Here is a 27,006-nt window from a genome sequence, read left to right as displayed (position 1 = left end):
TATAGAAATCAGGCATACATTTGTGGTATTTCTCACTAATTGACTTACCTTCCACTGCTAATTGGCATACATCATTCGTTAAAAAGACATAGCATAGAGGCACTGTCCTAGAGAAAAGAGGAGAAAAAAACATGCTTAACTATTCTGCTCACACATTAAAGTAGCAGTTTTATGGCTTAAAAAATATGCCAGTTCATAGTCTACACAAAAACGGAATGGCTCACTAAGCATATAATGGAAGGTAATGCAGTACTGACTGTTAATCCTGAAAACATTAAATAATAATAAAAAAAGGTTCAGCTCGTTAAGTTCTGTCATACAGCATGAGTTAGTATGAAAGATGCTACAGCAGGGTACTTTAGCACTATAATTAATTCCATACATTATATACATTTCCCCCAGTTTTACCATTTGCATGTTTTTATCTTTGGGATGATATTCTGGTTGCACAGCACAAAAAAGTAAAGATCAATAAAATACATGTGGAAGGGCTTTTTGCCATTCTGTCAAACAAGTAAGGAAACAAGTAACCTTTCAGGTAAGTAATGTGCTTTAAAACACTACACATTTTCTTATTTTGCTCAGGGAGGTAATCCTCTCTGAAATGGCCCTCTCGCACTACGGAGTCTTGCTCTAGTACATATTGCACAAAGCTCTGTGGGCGCTAAAAGTAAAGCCATTCTAAGGAGAGTAATGATTAGTGCAAATGCAGCTCTCTTGCAGAGTCTGGCTAGCTTCCTGTTGTGCTCTTTTTTTCTCTGCATCAGGTATGGTAGTGCCGGGCTGTGAGCTGGCCTCTCTCAAAGCACACAGTGTGAACGGTTTTAAGCACTGGCCCGATGAGGGTCTGTCCAGCAAACCCTCTGCCGTGTCGTATAGACACCACACTCATTCATCAAACTGACAACCACTTCAGTGACAACCTGACATGACATATCATCCTATCCACTGTGCCTGGTAAGTGCCTAAGTTATTTTGTTAAAAAATAAGTTACAATCACCTGTAATTGTTCAGTAAAAGTAAGTAGAAAGTGTAATTCTATAATTTTTTGTGGAAAAAAACAATGTTTATAGCTCTGTGCATCTTGCTTTGTTGCATTTCTCTTGCTCTTTATAGCCTGGAAATTCTCATCAATTTACTATACAAAATCAAATAATGTAATTGGTTTCCAGATATTTAAATGTATGTCTTCTTTATATAAATGTATACCTACAGTGAGGGAAAAAAGTATTTGATCCCCTGCTGATTTTGTACGTTTGCCCACTGACAAAGAAATTATCAGTCTATAATTTTAATGGTAGGTGTATTTTAACAGTGAGAGACAGAATAACAGCAAAAAAATCCAGAAAAACGCATTTCAAAAAAGTTATAAATTGATTTGCATGTTAATGAGGGAAATAAGTATTTGACCCCTTCGACTTAGTACTTGGTGGCAAAACCCTTGTTGGCAATCACAGAGGTCAGACGTTTCTTGTAGTTGGCCACCAGGTTTGCACACATCTCAGGAGGGATTTTGTCCCACTCCTCTTTGCAGATCCTCTCCAAGTCATTAAGGTTTCGAGGCTGACGTTTGGCAACTCGAACCTTCAGCTCCCTCCACAGATTTTCTATGGGATTAAGGTCTGGAGACTGGCTAGGCCACTCCAGGACCTTAATGTGCTTCTTCTTGAGCCACTCCTTTGTTGCCTTGGCTGTGTGTTTTGGGTCATTGTCATGCTGGAATACCCATCCATGACCCATTTTCAATGCCTTGGCTGAGGGAAGGAGGTTCTCTCCCAAGATTTGACGGTACATGGCCCCGTCCATCGTCCCTTTGATGCGGTGCAGTTGTCCTGTCCCCTTAGCAGAAAAACACCCCCAAAGCACAATGTTTCCACCTCCATGTTTGACGGTGGGGATGGTGTTCTTGGGGTCATTCCTCCTCCTCCAAACACGGCGAGTTGAGTTGACTCCAAAGAGCTCGATTTTGGTCTCATCTGACCACAACACTTTCACCCAGTTCTCCTCTGAATCATTCAGATGTTCATTGGCAAACTTCAGACGGGCCTGTACATGTGCTTTCTTGAGCAGGGGGACCTTGCGGGCGCTGCAGGATTTCAGTCCTTCACGGCGTAGTGTGTTACTAATTGTTTTCTTGGTGACTATGGTCCCAGCTGCCTTGAGATCATTAACAAGATCCTCCCGTGTAGTTCTGGGCTGATTCCTCACCGTTCTCATGATCATTGAAACTCTTGAAATCGTTGTCAACTTCTCACCAAGCTGCTTGGCGATGGTTTGGAATCTGATTGATTGATTGCTTCTGTGGACAGGTGTCTTTTACACAGGTAACGAGCTGAGATTAGGTGCACTCCCTTTAAGAGAGTGCTCCTAATCTCAGCTCGTTACCTGTATAAAAGACACCTGGGAGCCAGAAATCTTGCTGATTGATAGGGGATCAAATACTTATTTCCCTCATTAACATGCAAATCAATGTATAACTTTTTTGAAATGCGTTTTTCTGGATTTTTTTGTTGTTATTCTGTGTCTCACTGTTAAAATACACCTACCATTAAAATTATAGACTGATAATTTCTTTGTCAGTGGGCAAACGTACAAAATCAGCAGGGGATCAAATACTTTTTTCCCTCACTGTATATCTGCAATATATTATATATTTATACACACACACACACAAATTATTTAAAGTGTTTAATTTGAAAAAAGCACATTTATATAAATACAAATTACAAATTATGGGATAGCTAGTGTTTTCCCCATTGTGCTGTTCATAATCTGAACAATGTCTCACTATATTATATATATTTATAAATAAAACCTTATACTGTATATAATTTAGATTCTATGGATTCAAGCTATATTAAAACAAAAGTTCTACTCAAGATGGGAGAAAAGACTAATCTGATTTTGTGAAACTCACACTGCTGCAATATAAAAACACTTTTATATGTTAATTAAACACATAAGTATACCTGGAAATGGTTGTGAGATGCTCAGAATGGGATACAAGCTCTAGCCATTATGGCATTATTCCTGTCAATAAACACAACAAAGTAGTCTGTTGAGCTGCCTTTTGACCTTACTTCAAGGTTTGTGCAAACTTTATAAATCAAATTGTCATCCCAAGGTTACCTGCATCAATTTAGGAGGAGTTTCCTGCTGCTAAGAAATTTAACAAGACCCACATGTCTAAAAACCTGCCGTATTCTTGGTGAATAAAAAACAACATGAAAGTCTTTAATGCTGAGAAGTGCCTGGACTTGATTGACACTGGACTGGATCTATAAATGACTGTGGGTTTGTTATTTTTGTTCAGTCAAGGCAACTGATTTTAATGTCACAGGTGACCTTACACTTTCCACTTTCATTTTCCCCACTCTTTTTTCTGCGGAATCAATTCAACTGAAGCCAGAAATGTGAACCTTTTCTTAATCTCTTGTGTTATTAACACAAAAAGGGCAACAGTGTTTGAAACCTCATCAAATGATTTTGCGTTATACTCGATGGTGTATACTCCCATTTCAGTTCAGACATTTGTATCTCAGATTTGAGAAAAATAATGGGAACTTTAAATAAAAAGCAATCATAAAACAAAATAGTCTTAAAAGGTCTGAGAAAGGTTAATTTAGCATTACATGCGAAGTCCTGTGAGGAAAAAAAGAGGACCTGAAGTAAACTAAAGGATTCAGAAGGATTATGATTATAAATATTATATTAAATTAAACTGAATCCAGATAAAGCTAAAGGATGCATATTAAACAAAAGCATAAAGGCAGCCTGTTAAAGGCAGCTACTGTTAAATCATTTACCACATACTAGAAATGCACAAACTAGTGCTACACGTGTTAAAAAATAGAACAGAGATTAAGACTGGTTTAATACAATTTCAAACAACCCTCATCAGTGTAAAATCTAATTTGCTTTAGTTCCCCGCCATCATTTTTGAAGCAAGATCTTTCATGCATGCCTCGTTTTCCCCTCCTAAATTGTATTTCCAACATGAGTTGAAGTTCTCACAGAGAAACAGAGGAGAAAGGTGAAATTTGGGTTTTGATAAAAACAAAATCATTGTACATTTATTATCTGCACTTGGTCTCACTAATAGAGTCAATTACTCTTCCAGGTTATTTTTAAAGTCCAGTGCCTTCTGTGTTCTCCCACCACTCTCTTCAGCCAATCCTCTTTTGATCTGGAAGCATGTCAAAGGATACTGTATATAGTTAGGGTGTAGACCTACTAATTTAATCATTCATTGTCTCATTAATCTGCACTTCATATAGTCAGATTTTACTAATCATATATATATATATATTAGGGCTGTCAAATGATTGTTTAAAATTGGGATTCATCTCAAATTTTAAGTAATCGTGATTAACCGCATATTTAATCGCATGTAACAAAAGTCAAGCTTTCTGCTGCTTCATTATGAATGAGTGCTGAAAAAAGTGCTCTATAAATGCACTTAGATCATCAGATAAAGGCATAGGCTCAAAATAGGAACTAAAACCATAGTACTGCATGTCACCTATTTCTTCTCACTGAGCCAGCTGCTCAGACAAACTAGTCTGTTAACATTTTCAGAAGATAATGCCGCTCACTGGTATATTAATATAATTACTGACACCATACACCACCTTGAATAGCACTTTGAACATTATCATGTTTGTGTCTTTAAGGTGATAGCTCAAACTTGATGAGCTTCTATGATATTGAAATTCACCTTCACAGAGATTACATATCACTTTGGTTTTGTCAGTTGAACCACCCGAAAGTGTTTTAAAATGAAAACAGCCATTCATTAATCCATCTTTCTTTTCCTACATGATCGCATCTGTGGTTCAGCTACAGGTGGACAGAACACTCAAAACAGAATTAATTGCGTTAAAACATAAATGCATTATTCATTGTAAATGAATCGCATGCATTAACACAGACAGCCCATATATTATATATATATTATATATATATATATAAGCACATAGCATATAATATACTAGGTGATATATGAGCATATGTTGTTATGTCCTCTGGATAATTAATTCACATTTTAGTGAAAACATATGCAAAAAATAAAACAAATATTAATGCTACAATTAACCCCAAAATGAGTACTTAGTCATTTTAAATTAGATAGGCTACACTTTCTGGCATTACGGCTGCACATAATTTCACAAATTCAGAGCCTACACATAATTATATAAGCTGCCTTGACACAGACATAATGACAACAAAATATGCAACGCACAAACATCAAGTGGCTTGACCTTGTGCATCTTACTTGAAACATGATTAATATATATCAACACATATACATTGTACTTGTCATATAGAACTGATTTATCTGAAAATCTAATTGAACGAACACTAATGTTTGATGCTCCACTTAAAAATATCCTGCAGTATGCTTGAGAATACAGATATTCCTGAAATTATTTAACAAGTTGTCCTATCCATGTAAAACATCTAAATATTGCTTTCCTCAAATACGAGCACATACAACAATTAAAACACATTTATCCACCTGCACAATATCAATAATAAATAGATGTGATTAGCTGTTGATAATAGCTAGCTTTTAGCAGCTGTGACAGCAATACATCATAGCTGAAATTTAGGTTTTGGTCTTTATTTTCAAGTATGGGCAATTTTATTCTTCTGTTGTATTATACATGGTCAAAGGACTGAACACCACTGAATTCATATAGCACACTTTAACATAATGATTATATATTATTAAATAAATAGATACAAGTATCAGAAGAACAAGAACAAGAATAAAGGTACTCTGGTTCTGCAGAGCACATACATCAAATCATTACATTTCATAATATGCCAGTGTCAATGACCTGTAGCTATACTCTTGACCTTCCTTAATTTATAAAGCTAATTAAACCTAATAAATTGCCCTGATGACATTGTAGCCTATAGCAACATTGTTTATGTTTATGTACTTTCATCTGGCAGGACCGTAAGAATATGCGTCTCCTCGCTGATCACATTCTCTTCATAATGGTTTCTTTTGAAGGGGCGTGAAAGTAATTAAAAAACTGAAACAAAGATGCTTCTTAATAATATGGTATGGAATGTGTCAAGATTCTGTGGCATGTTTTCTTGAGGGGTTTTCTTAGATATTCCTTAAAAATTAATTGAACACGCAATACAAATAAATAAATAACCTGCAACCATGAAAACACATTTAAATTTGTGCTGTATGGTTAATGGTGATGCTTGGTGAGAGGTATTTTTACCGATCAGCTTCTGACCCTGTTTGACTGAGCTGCATATAGCAGTTTTAGATTTCCTGAACATAACTATATAAGTAGTAGAAGCATGCTGTTCATCTACCCATTTTATTAAGCAGAAACACAAGCCAATTTACAGATGAATGAATACACCCACAAAGACCTTTCTAGAATTCAACATCCCGCTAAAAATGAAAAGCAAACAAACAACATTAGCAGCCTGATCCATCCATCCATGTGAAAGTACTTTTAGCTAATTGCCATGGATGCCCACAGATCTTGGTCTTTTTGTCGAGTCTGAGATACAAGGTTGGTTGGACTTTATTAATGCCCTCACACCTTGATCACAACAGGCAGTTGCTACCTGCTAGCCACTCTAAACTCGTTTTTGAAAATGTGAGCAGCTCTGCCATTCCTTCAGGTCAATGAACTACCAATTGTGCAAGCTACAGAGCTTAAAAGAACCAATGTTTCTGAATAACTGCTTTGAGATATTGAATATCATATCAACATGTTCTTTAGTTGATATTCATAGCAGCACAGCTCCACACACTAGTGTGCGCTTGCTAATTAAAGCCCTATGAAATTCACAGACAAATTAAAAACAACCAAACTCACCTGGTACTTGGCTGCAAATCTCCAGATGTCAATCAAGCCACTGGAATGAAAGCGATCTGAAGAATAATTAAAGTAGTCAACACATCAGCTACTGGTTAATTATAAAACTGATAATGAGAGGCAATTATAACAATTCCACAATAAATGCAGTAAACATTATCATACGTATATTAGATGGTTATTTAGCTTAATAAGACAAACAAATATGAAAGCAGGTCGTCTCTCAAACAAATATATAAATAAAATACACTGGGGAGAAAAAAATATGGATTAAGTAAAATGTCCAACTGAAAAAATTTAACTTTTGTGATAAAACAAAACATGTTCCTTAGTCTATAATTGATTAAATATGTATCACAGTGATGTTCAAGTGCAGTCCTTGAGGGGCTCAGTCCAGCAGGTTTTATCATCACCTACATTAGACCAAGCAAAGGCGGGAACTTTAGTTAAATGACTAATCAATCCAATTACTCAATAAATTGCTCAGGTGGAATGGAAATCAGATGATGCTCTGGCCCTCGAGGTCCAGATTTGACAAACACTGATGTATAGTCCTCAAATGCTCATCTCTGCTTGATTATACTACAGTAAATTTTTTTCTTACAATTCTGACGCAAAAGAACATGACGTGTATACAGTTGTTGAAACAATAAATACACCGCACAGTTACTGGAGAGTGATATTAGCATAACCATGGTGATACATTGTATTTTCCATTCCTGTTAAACATGTTTCAGGCATAACGAGTTAGTTGTGGTCTGCTTTTGTTTAGATTTTGCCTGCTGAATGATTTTAAATGGGATGTGGTAATTTCAGCTTTTTAATCTGTAGCTTGGACCATATTGAAATTTGGTCAAGCTTAGTTTCCACTGCTAAGGAACACAACACTGAGCAGGTAGCAATACTAGACTCTCCCTTTCTCATGTATAAGGGCCAGGAGAGAAGAGGCAAGACACTATTAAAGATCTGTTAGGCCTAAAGAAGCCCCTGCTGATAGGAGCTTGAAGATCCTATTGCCAAAGATAATGGTATGTGAACCCATCAGCAGGTGGTCAACGAGCAAATTAAACACAGGCTAAGGAGGCTAGTAAAATCACTTTAAACCACAGTGCACACCTATGCATTGCTACGCATAAAAAGAGGGAGAATGACTGGTGGTTAAAAGAAGGTTCTCTGTGAAACCTTATAAGAAAACCTACCTGAAGAAAATGAAACAGGTTTGTAAATTTAAGGCACAAGTAGATGCATAATTCTGTTGAAGCTAGAGGTAGAATATGAAGCATGTATAGGGTAAAAGCAGGGAAGTTTTAAATAGGTTGTAAATGTCACTTTTTTTGTCAAGCTTTATTATATGCTTACATTTTGCATTTTATATTTTAAATTCAAATGTCTTTGTTCTTCTGGCAAGTGTCAAGAGAGGCTAAATGCCACCCACACTTGTCAAAAAAATACAAAAAACTGAACAAGAAACCATGTTGTACAGTAATAGCATGAGGATGTTCTCCTTTGATCCTAGTTGCTTGATGTTTAATTCTATGATTCAGACGTAATAAAAGAGCAGTGCCTATCGACAGCACTTCTTCTAGGAGAGAGTAGACAATATTCAAATATAGTGTTGTACACCAACAATCTTTATTAAATACGTCTGTAATTATCCTTTCAATTACTCACATCCTGACAAGGGCATACATTGTCAGCATCGTTCAAAGCTGACTTTCTCCAAAGCTTGATGCACCTGTATTTGGTATTTCTTCAGCAGCTGTGAATCACATGAGGCAGATAACACTTCTGAAAACACACTTCTGCTGTAGTGGATGGAAACGGTAATCTCTGAAGTGAGTGAATTGGACTTTATGAAATGTACAAAAATAAAAACTCAGGATGGAACAATTGGAACAAAAAGGACCGACACAGCCTGACACGGTCGTAGCAGTGCATTGTGATGTATGATGCTGCATTTTATTGTAGTTTTGGAAATCCCATTACTTCCTCTTTAACCTTGATCTGTTGTATAAATGACCTACATTTCAAGTACAAATCAACTGTAATAAGTGTTTGACACAAATCAGAAGGGGAAGGTCATTTAGAGCTGCAAGTTGGGTTTTCATTCTAACTGCTGTCTAGATTAAATAACTGAATACATCAGAATGATTAATCAGAATGCACCAAGTTTGGAAATGTGGATGACTTAAACTACTGCTCTAAAAATGTATATATACATTGAAATACTGCGATGACACATTAAATCCAGTCCCATTTATTTTCCAGGTTCTCTGCAAGGAGGGAAAAAAATAGGTATTTACATACTGTAACAACTTCAGATGCCTGGGTTTCAGTTGTGCTTGTGCTCTGTTGAGTTCAGTTGAAATTCAGCTCCCATTTAGAAATGCAACCTTATGGTATAGATATGTATCCTTAGACTGATCCAAATCACATTGGCATAGACTTGACTTTGTGATTAATGCTGTCGTTCAAAATGAGTCTGGGCAGCTCCATAAAACAAACTTCTGCAAAAGGTTACAGTAAAACAAACAAAAAAGACCACTGCTAGAATAATTTCAAAAAAATGAAAACACAAGTTGTCAGATGAACACAAAGCAGCGTCCTGGCTGCTGTTGAATCTGAAGTTAATTAGTCAGAAGTCCATGTTTTTTTTTTTTTTTTTTTTAATTAATTTTAAAACAATCCATAACACAACGAATATTTAAATGTACGTGTAAATAGAATAGCAACATTTTTATCCCATCCTGTGTTGCTTTGGAAACAACGTGATATTGTTGTAAATTACTGTAAAAACTATTACTTTTTCTTCCATGTTACAATGACGTTTAAGCATAATCATATGAATTAGTCTATACAATAGTGTATTACAGTACAGTGCATCACAGTATATCAAAATGCACACTGCAATATTACAGTGTAAACATAATAGATGTGTATTGCAACATGAAAACTTGTGAACTGTAGAAATCTCCAGAAGGTCCCATATTAACTGCAGCAATACAATATGCATGATCGAAAATACATTTATTTTAAATATAATGATATAATGATCTATACAGTACCTCTGCCGATTGTCTCAATGGAGGAGTTTCCATGGTTGTTTTAACAGAACTCGAGACAATATAGTGAAGTAAAAAGATGAAATGCCCGTCTCCCTCTCGGGGTTTAATGGTCTTTTATCGCACTCGGGACGAGCTGCCATTTACACGGCGTCATGCAAACAGTGAATGAACATGTAAACGAGCTCCATGTACAGTGCTCGCGCTGTTTTTGCAGGAAAATCACAGAAAGAGTGGTTCTATGCGCGAGGACGTTGACGTCACGGAACCCCGGGCTGTCACGCGGCAATGTGTTCCCATTCCTCCACTGCGCAGCCGCAGCTTAGTGTGCCTTATCGGGGGTTAATACTTTGTTTTACTGATCTTCCCCGAGTGGTTTTTCACGTCACTAATGGAGCTACACGCCGTGAATGTAAGTGTTTTATAAAGTTAGGATTACAACACAATGTACAGCACTGAACAGAGCACAACACCCCCACTACAATGATAATAGGGGGTGGGGGGGCAGCTTTCTGTATTGCCGTGAAATATACCATTTAATTCCGAACCATGAAACATCCACCAGCAACGTACACTTCTTGAAACCCACAACAAACTGAACAGTTATCCTGTACAATGCGGTCATGTGAGGACATAGCACTGCACGGCATACAGGAAGAAACTGACGTGTTTTTCCCGCGTTTGCTTACGTCATTTACTTGCGTATTTGTGATTCTTCTTTGGCCTACTTTTTTTTATTATTATTTAACGTGCTTGTTCTGGGTTCCGGAGGTAAATGTAAACGCGTATTACCATTGCTAATACATACTAATGTTAATAAAACTGCATGGAAAGTCCGCTATTGCAATTCACTGGTGTTGCCTGGCCGTGGTCCGAGCTTTCTTGTTAGCGCCAGTCCTGCGCAAAAGTACCGATGCTCTGCGGTAGTAATACTCACGCCTGTTGGTCTTATCCGCTGCCAATTAAGAATTAGTCTGCAATTCCACTGAAGACACAAAACAAAGTAATCTGATTGAAAAATAAAATGGTGGGCTAGCAAAATGAGAGTTTGGCTACATCATGGCGACTACTACAATTACCATCTAAACAGACGTAAATTCACTACAATACCCATAATGCACTGGAGTGTTAAAGCTATACCCATACTTCACCAAAATGGGGTTACACGTCTTGTAGATAATCTTTAGCTAGCGGGAAGCTTGAAGTGAATGCAGAGGGCTTTATTTTTTATTTAATATGAATTTATCCAGTGTTTGCTCCTCAGCTTCATTTCTACTGCCTATCGCCTGAATGTGTATTTTTCATAATATACTGAAGAGGAAGGGCTTCAGAATGAAAACCTGTGCAAAGGACTTGCTTTTACTAACCTGCTTTGTTTTAGATACTATTACTGATGCAGACTCCTAACTTAAATTCTACTACTACGTCAATTACTACCACTGATATTAAACTGCCTACTACCATACAAATAATGCATATCCAGTGATGTGTTGTGCAAGAAGTGATAGAACAATACATAGACCTATATTCAATTGTAGGTGATTCATACATTAATGTTTTGAGAATTTCCCCTTCCGTTGTCATGATGTAAGCTGACAAATACAACATCAAGGGCAATTGTGAAGTCTTTAAATGTCTATTTGATCATTACAGAAAACCCTGAATTGGAGTACATCCTGAACTATCGACCCTCCCAGCAAGAGACCACACAATAACCATTGGTTTCAACAACCCACCAGTCATTTCCTCGTCTTTTTTTAGCTCTCTCCTTTGATTTATGTTATCCTATTACTATCCCATACAAGGTAGGATAATCATTATTATATTGCATGTCACTAGCATAGCAAATAGCCTTTACAAATAATTTAACTTACATTAACTTACAATTCAAACAAAAACATACAAGATGGGGTTTAGTGTCCAAGAGCTTTACTTTATTTTAAACTTTGGAGTTGTTCTTGCAAATGACAATTCGTAATCCAATTCTTTATTGGTTTCAACAATAGATCATAGGTGTTATGTCTCTTAGTACAACATCACACTAGGGAGTGGTTTGAAAATGTATTGTACTGTGTAATTACTATGGCATTGCGTTACTTTTGAAAATCTATTCCCCAGCCTCATTTGTTTTTAAATTAACATTTCTCCTTTTTAATGATATGAGTGTTTTATGGCTCTATTAAGTTTAGTTTGCAGGAGCCTTCTTAATCTAGACTTCCTTAATTGTTCGTTTTATTGTTCCTGAAAGGGGATGTTTAATATTATCGTATGTGTTTGGTCTTGTTTAAAACTAGTGTATAAACCTTTTCTCATGTGATAAGGACAGGAGTAACACATTTGCAAATAACCATGTAATAAATGTATGAAACATTTGAAATGCAAAGCTCTATGTGCACCGTTTATTATTTAGTTAGCTATTTCCATAGGTGTTGTTGTAAGTGTATGTACTGTGATAGAAAATGAAATGCGATATACTCTCAAATGTGCTAATAAATACATACATTAGTTTGTTTATTATTTCAGTGGATTAAATATGAATCACTATTAGCAATTGTTAGATGAAGTAGATGTACTGCTGGATTTAGTCAGTACTGTCTGAGAATATGTATTTGGGGTATATGCTTTTTGATTGTACAATATCTTCTGCAATACATGAACAGTGTGGACTCACACAGACTCAGTGATGACACATTGCTAACATGACTTGCTGTGGTATCAGAGTATTTTAAAGCACAGGGATGCTCAGGCCTAATTACTTATTTGACCTGTGTGCTCTGTAGTATGGATTGAGACTGTCAAGTCAATTATTTAGAACATGACTTCCTTCTATGTCTCACAAAAATATTCTGCACTGTAATGGGTTTTCAAGGTAAGGAAAAGATACCTTCCCAACATACTGACCTTCAATGCCTGAAATGATAATGAAGTTCAGTTTGTGAGAGAATACGTTCTGGAGCATGACATATTAAAATGAGATGCCCTAATAACAACAACAACAACAACAATAACAACAATATGTTCATAATACGAGGTCCGTATTAATGATGCTTATAACAGCGCAAGGTTTCTCCCTGTAGTTGTTAGTAATAGTGCCATTGCTTTGAAGTCTCTTTTTGGGTTCAAATGCTTGGGTTGTATCAGGCATTATTTGTATTTTGATATATAAACAAAATAATCAACTATTCAGTCTCTTATGAGGTATTGGGTATATTTTTTGTCAGCTGTCGCTTTTCCTCAATCATGTTTTATTCATGTTTAATCTTGGCTTACCTTCTTCTTCCGTGGGTGCGTGCCTGCCATAGATGGTTTCCAATCAAATAACGAATTGAAAACCATGATTTATGATAAGCTATTCCAAGAAACAAAATGTATTTAATAGGCACATGACAATATAAGTGAGACATTGAAATCGGTAACTAATTACAAGATAAAGCTTGAAAGACTTCACGTATTGATTGATGACTGATTAAGAAAATAATATTCACTTCTGGTTCAGGAGAATCCCTGCAGCCAATGTATTTACTATCTTAACAGGCTTTCATAAAACAAAACAAAAAAACATGCTAATAAATAGCAATTAAGAGTTTTTGTTGTGTGTATTTATTATACCACTGATAGTTTATCAGATCAATTTAAATAAGTTAAGTTATATACTTGTATGTATGACTTGTAAGTATTACAAATATTCTTCTTAAATGAACTCTTGAAAAATGTCTATCCTGCCAAAACAGATTGAAAAGCACTTGTGATAAACCCTGATTTCTTGAAGCTTTGAATGTTACTTATCAATTAGGGGCATAAAATCCAGTTGTGTTCACACTCTGACAGACTTTAGGTTTTCCATTGTATTAGTATTATCTAAAGCTTAATTTGACTGTAAACACAAGAGATAAACTACATTTTTAAAAGTGAATACAGTGGGGTACTTTAACATTAAAAAATGGTATTTCAGAGTATATTGCAGCATATCATTGTGCTTAAACAGTAAATTGTCCACCTAAAGAGTGCTGAAAGAAACACGGGGATATTAATGAATAAACTGGATATAGAAAAAATATATTTAAAAAAAAGAAAGTAACAAAACTAAAATAACTACTAGAACATCTTTTGCTCCGAGTATTAAACGTCCTTCATAAGAACTCATGTAAATATAAGTTACATGCACAGTGAAATAAAGTCCACACAACTTACTCAAAGTCATTGCAGGTTTACACAAGGTCTGTATTCTGGTGTCAATATAAACATAAGCCACTATCAGTATTTACCCAGTGTTTGGTACTTGACAAAATGTATAATTCAAACAGTTCTCCACAGCTGTATATGCTGAGCTTCTAACCAAGCTAGATAAATATAAATGTAAATTTCAGAAAGATAAGAATGCATAACGAACTGTTTTGTTAACAGATGTATAATGTTAAAATGCAAGCGGTAATAAAAGCATATTTACGGATAATAGCATGGAGACTGCATAGGATTTTCAGGACAAGCAAGATGTTGAATTTATTAATTTACTTTTTAACTTACTATTTTATGTCATTTTTATGTGCTTGTTTGTGTGTCTGTCATTTGTTTTTGTAGTTTTATTTTTTCTTTAATAACCGTAATTTTAACTACCAGTAGTCACTGAATATCTGTCTTGTTATAGCATTAAGTAAAAACAAAAATGTAGCAACTCCCTGCCTCCCTTAGGGAAAATAAATAAATAAATAAATAAATCTGAAAGTGACCAGGAGCAACATATGGAAGGGAAAACTGCCAATAACTTTTTGGCTGAATGACCGGCCTTTAATTATGTTAAGTATAGGGAAATTAAGCATTACAATTCGGCAGGCTACCTTTTCTCCTCTCCCATGATTTAAATTCACTCTGAGTGAATGCAGTTAACTTTAACAACAATATAGATAATATATACATAATATCTACAAATGTTAACATTGGTGTAATTATTTCCCCCTATAGAGCAGTAGTTCCAGGATCTGAGAGAAAAATAGTATCCTTTCTCCTGACTTACCCCCTGGTTAAGGCGTATGCTTCATGCCAAATTATGAAGAGAACAGGGAAGGACTCCTTTTACTTTTTTATCTGTATGTGTTTGAGGGATTGAGGGGTTAAGTTTACATAGCGTTCACAAAAATCCCCCAAAACATGGATAATTACGCACTTCCTCGCTAGCCTTGGAAAATTCATGAAAAAAGGAGACAGTTCTGAAAGTCCTAGCTATTTAATTGTATGCAATGCCAGAAGATATTACTACCAAATCACTGATGGTTTGGCTAAGTTAGTTCTCGGTTGACCAGTAAAAAGGGCTGAGACAGTAATACAATTATACAGCTTAATATATTGAAACAGGGTAAGCTGTAAAGGAACAAAATGGTGAGGGTCAGACTCACCATTCAGGCTCAGACTCAGAGAGGGGAATCACAAGTCATGGAAATGCAATGGAAAGTAACCTGGAGGGCCTGTGAGAAACTTCCATGCACCAAGTGGTTTCTGAAGGTACCAGATCATGCAAGTACAGGCCACGAAGGGAACTCAAGGCAGCTACATTGATCCATAAGAAAACCACCCACACGCTAGTGACATGTCAGACAACCACACACACAAGCTATGTCTGCATAAGCCTTTTAGTCACATACAAAAATTGCCTCCTTAGAGACACTGGATCACAGATATATTTCCCCCGCTTTGATTTGATTTATTCTTACTCCAGAAGCTTGGTTTCTACAGAATTTCAGCTTTTATTTGAACCTTTCAATGCTGCCCAATGCTGCTAAGCCATTCATTTATTTTTTAAGTTATTATTTTTGGCATGGCAACAGACCTATTATCTGAAATAAGTTATATTGTAATTACCATGCCTTCTGTGCTCCTCTCCAGCTTCTGATTGTCATTTTGCTCTGTTCCTTAAGGCCTCCACTGATTTCATTTATCTAGGTAGCTGCATTCCAGAGGATGGATCATGACACAGTTTCTTTCTTGCTAGGGCTGCTACACTACTTGACTTTAAATGTCTCTTATGCCAGCAAAACATATCTAATACCAGCAAAACTAACTTCAAGGAATGTCTTTTGACTTGGTACAGAAAATAGCAGCACTCCCACTAATTATTTAATTGCTTCAATGGGTGCTTTGCTCGGTAGCAACTGGTTTCAATTTAAATAGCATGCTTCTGTATGCTAATGCACAGCTAATCCTTGCAGTTTTTGTATATATTTAGTTTATTCTTTTAGCATTTGTTTGAATTGGCAAGATTAACTACTGGTTTCTACATATCTTTTTATGTAGTGACAACCTTCAATGGAAATAAATCAATAATAACTTTTTTTCATGCTTGTTTTGTCATCTGTTAGCCTTAATTCATTTTTAAAAAGTCATTGTTTAACATTTTTGATTACAACCTTAGAGGAAAATGTTAGTAGGCAAGAAAGAAGTATCCATAACTGGCAATACTGTTAATGTCTCAGACTTAAATAATTTCATGCCACAATTTATTGCAGTAATCTGTGGTAATTTAAATTGTAACCAATGAAAGCTATGAAGGTTAAGTAAGCCTGTCAGCTAGAAATATGTAATTATGCAAAAATATATTGTATATTTGAGGGCTGAATGAAAAGAAGGATAAACATAAGATATCCCTAGTTGTTTTTGTTTTTGTGTGTGGTACTTTTAGCTTGAAATACAAATGTACCATTACTTGTTTCACTGTTGTTACATTTGGAGCAATTTTATGAGGCAACAATACATTTTTGATCCACTTATTTATGAATTTGAAAGTAAATTATGCTTGCCAAAAAATTTGAAATTAAAAATGTATGTATTTACATGGGCTTTTAATGTAGAATTTTCCTTTCTCAATGATTTTATGCTGCCATTACAATCAGCTTCATATGTTCATATGCTTTCATCAAAGTTTAAAATAAATAGCTAAAAAAAGTCTGTTTTATCATTTTTCTGGATTTACTTTGTACAGTGATCTGTTTTGATTCAAGGAGCTGAATTTGTGTGGGGGGTTCAAAGTTTGCAAACAAGCATGATTAATTTGTGAATAGTGGGAGACATTCTCATTTGGACCTAAGACCTTGTGTAGATTGAAACCTACACACCAGAAAACACTCTGCTTTTAGGATTGAACAGCAGGCCCATTTTTTTAAACCCTATGGACTAAGAGTTTCATTGTGTAAAATTAGTTGTTTAAGTGCTATATTGTGCCAAATCTTGCTCTTATGATATTTAAAAATTAGATGTTTTAAGCAGTACTCCCCTCCCTTTTGGCTTCACTTCCCTTTGCACTTCACATTTCTAGTATTGTTTACGCTTTGTATTTGGTAATTATAAGCTTTTGATTAAATAAATGCAAACATCTGTAATCCCTATTGACCATATCATTTTTATATACAGATTATCTAGCAAAGCAGTAATTTTGGCAAGCGCTCTAAGAATGAAATAGACTTCACAGTAACAAACAACAGGAGTGTTCAGAAATGGCTACATCCAGAACATACACATTCAAACATATAATTTAATGCAGTACAATTAGTTACACTGAACAGCTAGATTGTTTATTGTTCTGTCATAAACTGTTGTTTCATCATCATATAGGTTTGTTTTTCATCAACACAGTCCAAGGAGCCATGGTTTCTACATATAAAGAGCAGTGACGTGTGAATATACTTAGCACACATCTAGGACTTAACTGTATTATGGCTGCACTTTTTAGCTCATTGTACTAGGATGTATGCTTGCTGTAATTGTTTTATCGCACTGTGTAATGCTTTGAAATATTACCTATGTAAAAACTGTAAGTCACCATGGAAAAGGGTATCTGCTAATAAATACATAATAATAACAATAATATTCAAATATAATCATAACTAAAAAATGTAATCTAAAATACTATTCTATTTAGAGAAGCCATATTAATGATAGAAACCTTAATTTACTTAATTACACTTTGCACTATGGAACCTGCATTTAGCCTCAAGCCTTTATGAAAATATTCTGTTTTCAGATCGCAAGGCATGGAAATATTGAATACAAATAGCAAAAACAGAACATTAAAGATGAAGTATCCGGTCAGATTACTCTAAACCCTGAAGATGATTTATTAACTTATGTATTTATTGTGTGGGAAAAGCTGAACATTTCATTTTCAGCACTGTCTAACAGCCTCTTTAAACAAATATATACATTCATATCTATGGCAAGCCAAATTATCATTTAGAGATATCTCTAAATGCATTTAAAGGTTACAGCAAAAGTTACAGCTGCGCTCTGCTGCGTTGCCTGGCATAGAGACCTGCGATCTTTTAAAATTGCTAAATAAAAGTGTAGCGCAAGGTGAGCGTAACATTTAAACGCAAGTATGAAGATTGCGCCCTTTTTAAAATCCAGCTGAATGTGGCATAAAAATGGCAGGCACATACTTACATTGAAAAATCATTACACATGGCTCTCCAGATAACAGTTTATGTTAAATAACCAAATTGTATAAATAATTTGATAACTAACATCAGGTATATTAAATTACATGGATAGATTTACAAGATCCCTTTAAAATGCAGAGCTGCAAAAGGATTTGAGCTCTGTTAAGTGTCAGGCCCATGTTCTATGTTTCCAGCCACTGTTGAAACCAATGACTATAGTTTCTACTTAACCTGTTTCCTAATTTTTGTATCAAATATAAGAACTGCCTCAGTAATCCCAGATCTTTATTGAGCTCACTTTATTTTATCTGTAGCTCTTCTCCACTGTCCTCTTCTGACTTTTGATGCTGTAACCCTGCTTCTTGTCAGTTCAGGGTCAACTGATGCATCTACACTCTGTATTAGTGATATGGAAGAATTGGTCAATCCCATGAGAGAGATGGTGTGCACATAAAACCTAGAGCAGGAAAGTGTAGAGAACTGCTGGATTACAGTAGGTTGGAACCGCAGAAAAGGACACGCACAACCCCTAGAGACACCCCAAGAGCTAGAAATGCCCAACAGGTTCCAACTGCTGGACACCGAGTTGGACAGTGACAGCTCAGAGGGTGATGGGAGGGCAGTTGAGCACCAGACAACCATGGTGCCCACTCCCCCCCAGAACAGGGAGGTAGTTATAGTAGGAGACTGAATTCTTAGAGGCATAGATCACACAGTGTGTTCTAGTGATAAGGAGACCATCATGGTATCATGCCTGCCTGGTGCTCAGGTTGCAGATCTCCCTAAACTAGTAGACGGGCTACTGGCCAAAGCCGGGGGGAATCCACTGGTCATGGTCCACATTGGAACCAATGACATAGGAAAAGGTAGGACAGAGGTTCTGCAAGACAAATTTAAAGAATTAGGAACGAAACTAAAGAGCAGAAACTCCATGGTCGTTTTCTCCTAAATACTTCCGGTACCACGTGCATGGCCAGGGAGACCGGCTGAGATTAGAAAGTTTAACACGTGGTTGAAATCTTGGTGTAGGGAAGAGGGGTTTAGAGTTATCGGGCATTGGCCTTTCTTCTGGGATAGATGGGACCTGTACAAACCGGATGGTCTACATCTAAACAGAAGGGGGGCTAATGCATTGGGAAAGCATATGTGCAGAGAAATTGAGAATCATTAAACTACGGATCCGGGGGCAGGGAGTTCTGACAATTGGAGATGTACCACTAAGGAAAGAAAACAAAACAAAGAGAAACTGCTAGTAGGAAAGTCCTGAACTGTCTGTACCTCAATGCCAGGAGTATAAGGAACAAGATGTTAGACCTAGAAGCCACAGTGCTGGCTTGTGACTATGATGTTGTAGGAGTGACAGAAACATGGCTTACAGAAAATTTTGAGATTAATACAAATTGAAAGGATACACACAGTTTAGGAGAGACCGGATTAATCAAATAGGTGGTGGGGTAGCATTATATGTCAAAAATGACATTGAGGCAGAAGAACTCAAATTAGATCCTAGTAACGAAACAGGATATTTGTGGGTTAAACTTAGAAGAGTTAGACTGGAGCACACTGGATACAGATTCAGTTGAAAATGGATGGTTATATTTTAAGAATATACTACTTGAGGCTCAGGAGAAATTTGTACCAAAACTTAGCAAATTGAGGACCAAAAAACAGTGGCCAAAATGGTTTAATAGAAGTATGCAAAAAAATATCAAGAGAAATAAAATGTTGTTTAGCGCATACAAAAGAGATAGAGACTAAACAAAATACAAAGAATATACTGAACTACAAATAGATCTTAAGAAAGGGATCAGGAAAGCAAAGAGAGAAATAGAAAGAAACAGATCTTTGGGATAAAACTAATGCAAATAGCTTTTTTCAATACTACAAAAGCAAGAGGTCAATAAAGGAGGAAGTGACCAGCTGAAGGGCAAAAATGGAAGTATCTTAGAAAATGATGTAACAAATGTTATAAATGAGTATTTCACAGAGGTTTTTACAAAAGAAAAAACAGATAACATGCCACAGGTTAACAATCAGTCCAGTAAAACTGAGAGATCAGGATAAATGTGGAGATGGTACTAAAGGGACGAGCAGAATTAAAAACAAACAAATCACCTGGGCCAGATGGTATATTTCCAACAGTACTTAAAGAAATGTGGGAAACAGGGGATGTGCCAACTGACTGGATGTCATACCAATCCACAAGAAAGGGGACAAAACTGAGCTAGGAAATTACCGACCAATCAGTCTCACCTGCATTACTTGTAAAATGTTGGAAAAAATGATTAGACAGAAAATAGAGGAGCATCTTAATGAAAACCATATTCTTGGAGATAGTCAACATGGGTTTAGATGAGGCAGATCATGTCTTAGTAATTTATTAGAGGTCTTTGAACATGCAACTGCAGCTGTAGATCACGTGAAAGCATATGATAGGATATACTTAGATTTTCAGAAAGCTTTTGATAAGGTTTCACAACAAAGACTGGTCCTCAAATTGGAAGCTGTAGGCATTCAGGGTAATGTAAGTAGATGGATTATGAACTGGTTGATGTGTAGGAAACAGAGGGTGTCGATTAGAGGGCTTGCTTCTAACTGGAGTGAGGTTGTTAGTGGAGTTCCACAGGGATCAGTATTAGGGCCTTTGCTTTTTCTAATCTATATTAATGATCTGGACTCTGGGATAGTTAGCAAACTTGTCAAATTTGCAGATGATACTAAAAGCAGATACAATCTCAGGCTATTCGAAGGGACTTAGATAATATTCAGTTGTGGGCCGACACCTGGCAGATGAAATTCAATGTGGACAAGTGCAAGGTAACAAAAATGTCCACTATAATTACACTATGGGAGGAATAGAACTAGATGAAGTAAGTCTGTGGACTCCTCACTTTCTCCATCCAAACAATGTGGGGAAGCAATAAAAAGGCAAACAGAATATTAGGGTATATTGTCAAAACTGTAGAATTTAAAACAAGGGCAGTAATGTTCAGACTGTACAATGCGCTAGTTAGAGCTCATCTGGATACTGTGGACAGTTCTGGGCTCCACACTTCAAGAAAGATATCGCTGCTCTAGGGGCAGTTCAGAGGAGAGCAACCAGACTTATTCCAGGTTTGAAGGGAAAGTCCTACTGAGAGACTGAGGGAACTGAACCTTTTCACCCTGGAACAGAGGAGACTACTTGGGGACTTGATTCAAGTCTTCAAAATCATGAAAGGCATCAACCACATCAAACCAGAGGAGCATTTCCAGACCAACAGGGACACGCACACCCGGGGACACAAATGGAAATTGGGCTTCAAGGCATTCAAGACAGAAAACAGGAGACACTTCTTCACACAGAGAGTCGTCACAATCTGGAACAAACTCCCCAGCGATGTGGTTGAAGCTGAAAATTTGGGAACATTTCAAAATAGACTGGATAGGATCCTTGAATCACTATAAATGGACACCAAACGAGCACGATGGGTTGAATGGCCTCCTCTCGTTTGTAAACTTTCTTATGTTCTTATGTACACTAAAAAAAAAAATTCTTAGCTGTCGGCTAATGCTGGGGTCACACTACACAATTGTAAGCCTGATTTGAGCCCAATTTGGCCCTGATGACAGATCGGCACTGGTCGTCACGACAAGCAGCCTGTTCGGGGCACGTCCCCGCCACCGATAGTCGTGGAGGGTGACGTAATCAGCAGCCAATGAGAGCTGAGCTGAATGAAGAAGAAAAAATAAACAGGAAGAATAAGATTTTCACAAGTATTTATTAAAATACTTCAACTACCAATGGTTGTTTCGAAGGCAGTTTATTTTAAAATACTATAATACACGGAAAATTATATTTTCAAATACAAATACCAATTAGTATCTGTAATTGACCCAGGTCTGCGCAAAATATCGATCCCTACAATGCGATGATCATACTGTGGGATGGATATAGCCTGTGTGTTGCTCACCTCCAGCTCTCACACAGAGTAGACAGACTATTGCCCTCGCCTCCCCAGCCATGTCTTCACACACATCCTCTTTTCTCTCTGCTTTTTGTGTTTGTCCGCACAGACGAACACAAACGGCAACAGCAGCTTGTGGTCACGTTCTTTCCGCAGTTTTGCACAGATGTACAGAAATCCACTGATCCCATTGGTGGAGCAGCACAGATCTGCACTACACAAACGTGACCTGTAAATGTCCACATCCGTGTTTGTGGCGTTTGGAGGCTGTGATGCAGATCGCCACGACAAGGGTTTCAGATCAGTCGTGTTGCCCAGTACTTAAGCAATCATGTAGTGTGCACTTCTTCACGACGCAAAAGTCATAAATTCGGTGCAAAATAGTCATTAAGTGTGAGCTGCTCACTGTTCATAAAATCGGGTCGGATTGTAGAAATCGTGTAGTGTGACCCTAGCCTTAATTTGATACAGTTTAGACAGGATTACACAATTACTTCATGTTTTGTGTCCTAACATGATTGAATAAAGTGGAAAGTACATAAATGTGTGTGAGTTCAGGTGTAATGTTTTTATTCATGTTGAAACAACATAATTTAATTTTATTGATGGTAACCGGCTATAACAAAACGGAAGTTTTACAGTTAGATTAAGGATATCGACAAGGAGTGAATACTGGTCAAAGATCTTAAAATCTTCAATACTGGTGGGACTAGGTAAGCATGGATGTGAAATCCATCATCATCCACCTAAACGCCATATATATTGTGTATACACCTGACCTGACATCATCAGTCCATTGAATGGGACAAAATCAAGACATTTTACGGCACTAAAATGGCATGGTGTGGTCCCCAAATAAGCCACACATGGTGTCCGTTTGATGATTATGAACAAATTGAATCAGGTGTTCATGGCAACCGCACTGTATTCGACTGATTTATATATATATATATATATATATATATATATATATATATATATATATATATATATACTCACCTAAAGGATTATTAGGAACACCTGTTCAATTTCTCATTAATGCAATTATCTAACCAACCAATCACATGGCAGTTGCTTCAATGCATTTAGGGGAGTGGTCCTGGTCAAGACAATCTCCTGAACTCCAAACTGAATGTCTGAATGGGAAAGAAAGGTGATTTAAGCAATTTTGAGCGTGGCATGGTTGTTGGTGCCAGACGGGCCGGTCTGAGTATTTCACAATCTGCTCAGTTACTGGGATTTTCAAGCACAACCATTTCTAGGGTTTACAAAGAATAGTGTGAAAAGGGAAAAACATCCAGTATGCGGCAGTCCTGTGGGCGAAAATGCCTTGTTGATGCTAGAGGTCAGAGGAGAATGGGCCGACTGATTCAAGCTGATAGAAGAGCAACTTTGACTGAAATAACCACTCGTTACAACTGAGGTATGCAGCAAAGCATTTGTGAAGCCACAACACGTACAACCTTGAGGCGGATGGGCCAAAACAGCAGAAGACCCCACCGGGTACCACTCATCTCCACTACAAATAGGAAAAAGAGGCTACAATTTGCACAAGCTCACCAAAATTGGACAGTTGAAGACTGGAAAAATGTTGCCTGGTCTGATGAGTCTCGATTTCTGTTGAGACATTCAGATGGTAGAGTCAGAATTTGGCGTAAACAGAATGAGAACATGGATCCATCATGCCTTGTTACCACTGTGCAGGCTGGTGGTGGTGGTGTAATGGTGTGGGGGATGTTTTCATGGCACACTTTAGGCCCCTTAGTGCCAATTGGGCATGGTTTAAATGCCACGGCCTACCTGAGCATTGTTTCTGACCATGTCCATCCCTTTATGACCACCATGTACCCATCCTCTGATGGCTACTTCCAGCAGGATAATGCACCATGTCACAAAGGTCGAATCATTTCAAATTGGTTTCTTGAACATGACAATGAGTTCACTGTACTAAACTGGCCCCCACAGTCACCAGATCTCAACCCAATAGAGCTTCTTTGGGATGTGGTGGAACGGGAGCTTCGTGCCCTGGATGTGCATCCCACAAATCTCCATGAACTGCAAGATGCTATCCTATCAATATGGGCCAACATTTCTAAAGAATGCTTTCAGCACCTTGTTGAATCAATGCCACGTAGAATTAAGGCAGTTCTGAAGGCGAAAGGGGGTCAGACACAGTATTAGTATGGTGTTCCTAATAATCCTTTAGGTGAGTGTATATATATATATATATATATATATATATATTTTCTAACATTATTACTTTTATTTTAAGTGTGTCAGTTAACTGTATACAGTAAATCTGTATAACAAAATTAACATCACTGTTTTGTTTTTGAATAATTGATCAATTGTGCTTTCTTTCCTTTTCTTTTCAAATAAGTAATTACCACCTGGAGCCATTACATTACTTTTTTTTTTTTCTGTAGGCCTAGCAACAAAGATAATAGCCTGTACTGTACATGTTAATGTTAACTGTTAAAACATAATGTTGAAGAATGTACATTGGAACAATGAAAACACAATCGAAATGCAATAAGTAGACTACAGTTGTTAATGCCAGTATTAATGTTATGCAAAAAGAAAATATGTAAAATGGTTCATTTTACTGATATTTCACGACTTCAAACCAGATGGCAAATGCAGTCCTGCTTATGGTGTCAAAAAAACAAGGAAGGCTGAAGTAAACTACTGCCCAACCTATCCTACAGGGGAAACAGCTGAGAGTCTGGAAGGGATGAGAGTTGCCCTCATCTCAGAAGTAAGGAAAAGAAACAATGAAGACACTGTCAAGATGGAAATGGACAGGACATTTGTGTTGAGAAGACATGAGTTGGTTCGTGTGGTTCCCCTGATTGCAAACTTCAAAACCAGGTGGTCTGCTCTCTTCACAGTGAGTGAGGTATGTGAATGCTTGGGACAGTGAATAAACATCCAACACTTATGTTTATACTTTAAATCTAGCCCTGAATTGTAAGGAAATAGCAGAGCTTTCCTAGTGATTTTTCTGTAAATGTGTTTGTAGGTGAATGCGGAGTTCAAGCGGATTACCACAATTCCTCTGCAGTCAGAGTTCTTTGCACAGCTTGATTTGCACTCGTCAGCCTTATTGACGGTGCTTTCAAAGTGAGGAGGGGTTCTAGGGAGAAAAATAAAAAGCATTATGGTGGCCATGACTCGGGTATGATCATTTTAAATTAACAGTAGATGAGGAGTAAAGGGTTGTGTGTGCACACGCATGTATGCACATAAAAGAAGTTGGATGTTCATTGAGAACAGTGAATGATAATACTTTGTTCTGTATGTTGTGTTCTCGCTCAGAATGATAGATAGATGTCCGAGAGAGTGCATCCTCAAAGGGGTCTCTGTCTACCTCAATATATATATAATCTATATTCCCCATAGTTGTTGATGTTGAATGAAAGTGAACATCAGTAGGCTACAATGTAAGAGTGAGTGCTACTTGAAAAAGTAAACTGAAGTTTTTGTTCCATCTTGTTCATTGTAATTACACTGTAATTACATACATTCAGTTAAAGACTTAAGATGATTGTCTTTCTTTTAATTCCCACAATGACATGCATAATGTTTTGAGGGACTCTGGTAACAAGCGTTTCAGAATGCTGTTTGACAAAGAAACACAAAGAAATTGAATGAGTCTGATATTATAATATTTGACTATATTTTCTTAATTCAGTCGTAAGTCCCAAAAAAACTTAATGTTGAGAAAAAGCATTTTATTTATGTGGAACCATGACTGAATTAAGTTCATCTAAAGAATATTTTTTTGAGTGTAGCTGCCATGCTAATACTGGCCTTCTCAATAGGCACTTTTTTAATGTGTACTATTTAGATCAAGCAAACATAGATAAACACCGTTTTATGCCTAGGTGAGGTTGGAATTCCCTTTAAGAGTAAATAAGCCTATCCTCACTAAAATTGTAAGTGTTATATGTATGAGGAATTATGGACATTATAGTGATCATAGACATTAAACCGATTCAGAGAGATATGAGGTTTCAATAACAAATACAAAATTAAATCAATTGATCTGGATTCAGTAAAAACACAACATGTGTACATCTATGATTTTGTTTCTTTTTCTGCAAGACAGTAACCCACTGAGTGAGCCTTATCTCTAGGTCCTGCCTGTGTCCTTTCATCTTTGCAAATGCATATAACTGCACAGTGGTGCTCTATCTTTTATCTCCTTAAACCTTAATAACAATCTGCCTGCTGCTTCATGAAGTTCCTACAGGATTACAATCTCTTCAAATGCTATTTCCATCAATCCCTAATTCCTCTGGCATTCCCCTCCTTTGTCAGGGCCGTGCAATCTCTCCTCTGTCATCTGGAATGAACTGACTTGACTTGGGAACTCTGCTGTGGACATTCCTATTATACTGGGAGTGACGTTCGGTGCAATGGATTTTAAAATGACTGGGACAATCGGAGACCCAGGTCCCCAGAGACTTCTTCCTATCTGATTGCTTTTTTCCTCCTCTGTGCCCTACAAAATCAATTTTCATATTATTAATAATTTGATCAGGAAAAGTATTTTTTTTTTAGATGCCATCTTTTCACATGCGTTGTAGTCATACATACATAGTATATTTTTTTAACTGAATTGGCTCAGAATTATTGTCTGCCTTACTTATTCATTATAAACAGAATTTAGACTGATATTATAACATATTAATTGACAAGAAATAAAACATTT

The 27,006-nt window shown here is 36.8% G+C and overlaps 1 long non-coding RNA gene across 1 annotated transcript; it reads left to right on the top strand.

Annotated features, from left to right (window-relative positions):
- Positions 1 to 10,196: 10,196 nt before the first annotated feature.
- On the top strand, positions 10,197 to 26,929 carry LOC136755238 (uncharacterized). Its single transcript, XR_010817642.1, has 4 exons — positions 10,197 to 10,331; positions 11,573 to 11,724; positions 24,998 to 25,188; positions 26,613 to 26,929. It is a non-coding gene; the product is annotated as an uncharacterized LOC136755238 (long non-coding RNA).
- Positions 26,930 to 27,006: the final 77 nt, after the last annotated feature.

Source organism: Amia ocellicauda, chromosome 8 (assembly GCF_036373705.1).
Source record: "Amia ocellicauda isolate fAmiCal2 chromosome 8, fAmiCal2.hap1, whole genome shotgun sequence".
Lineage (NCBI taxonomy): Eukaryota > Metazoa > Chordata > Actinopteri > Amiiformes > Amiidae > Amia > Amia ocellicauda.
Note: the sequence above shows the minus strand (reverse complement) of the source record. Positions and strands in the feature narration are given on the sequence as shown.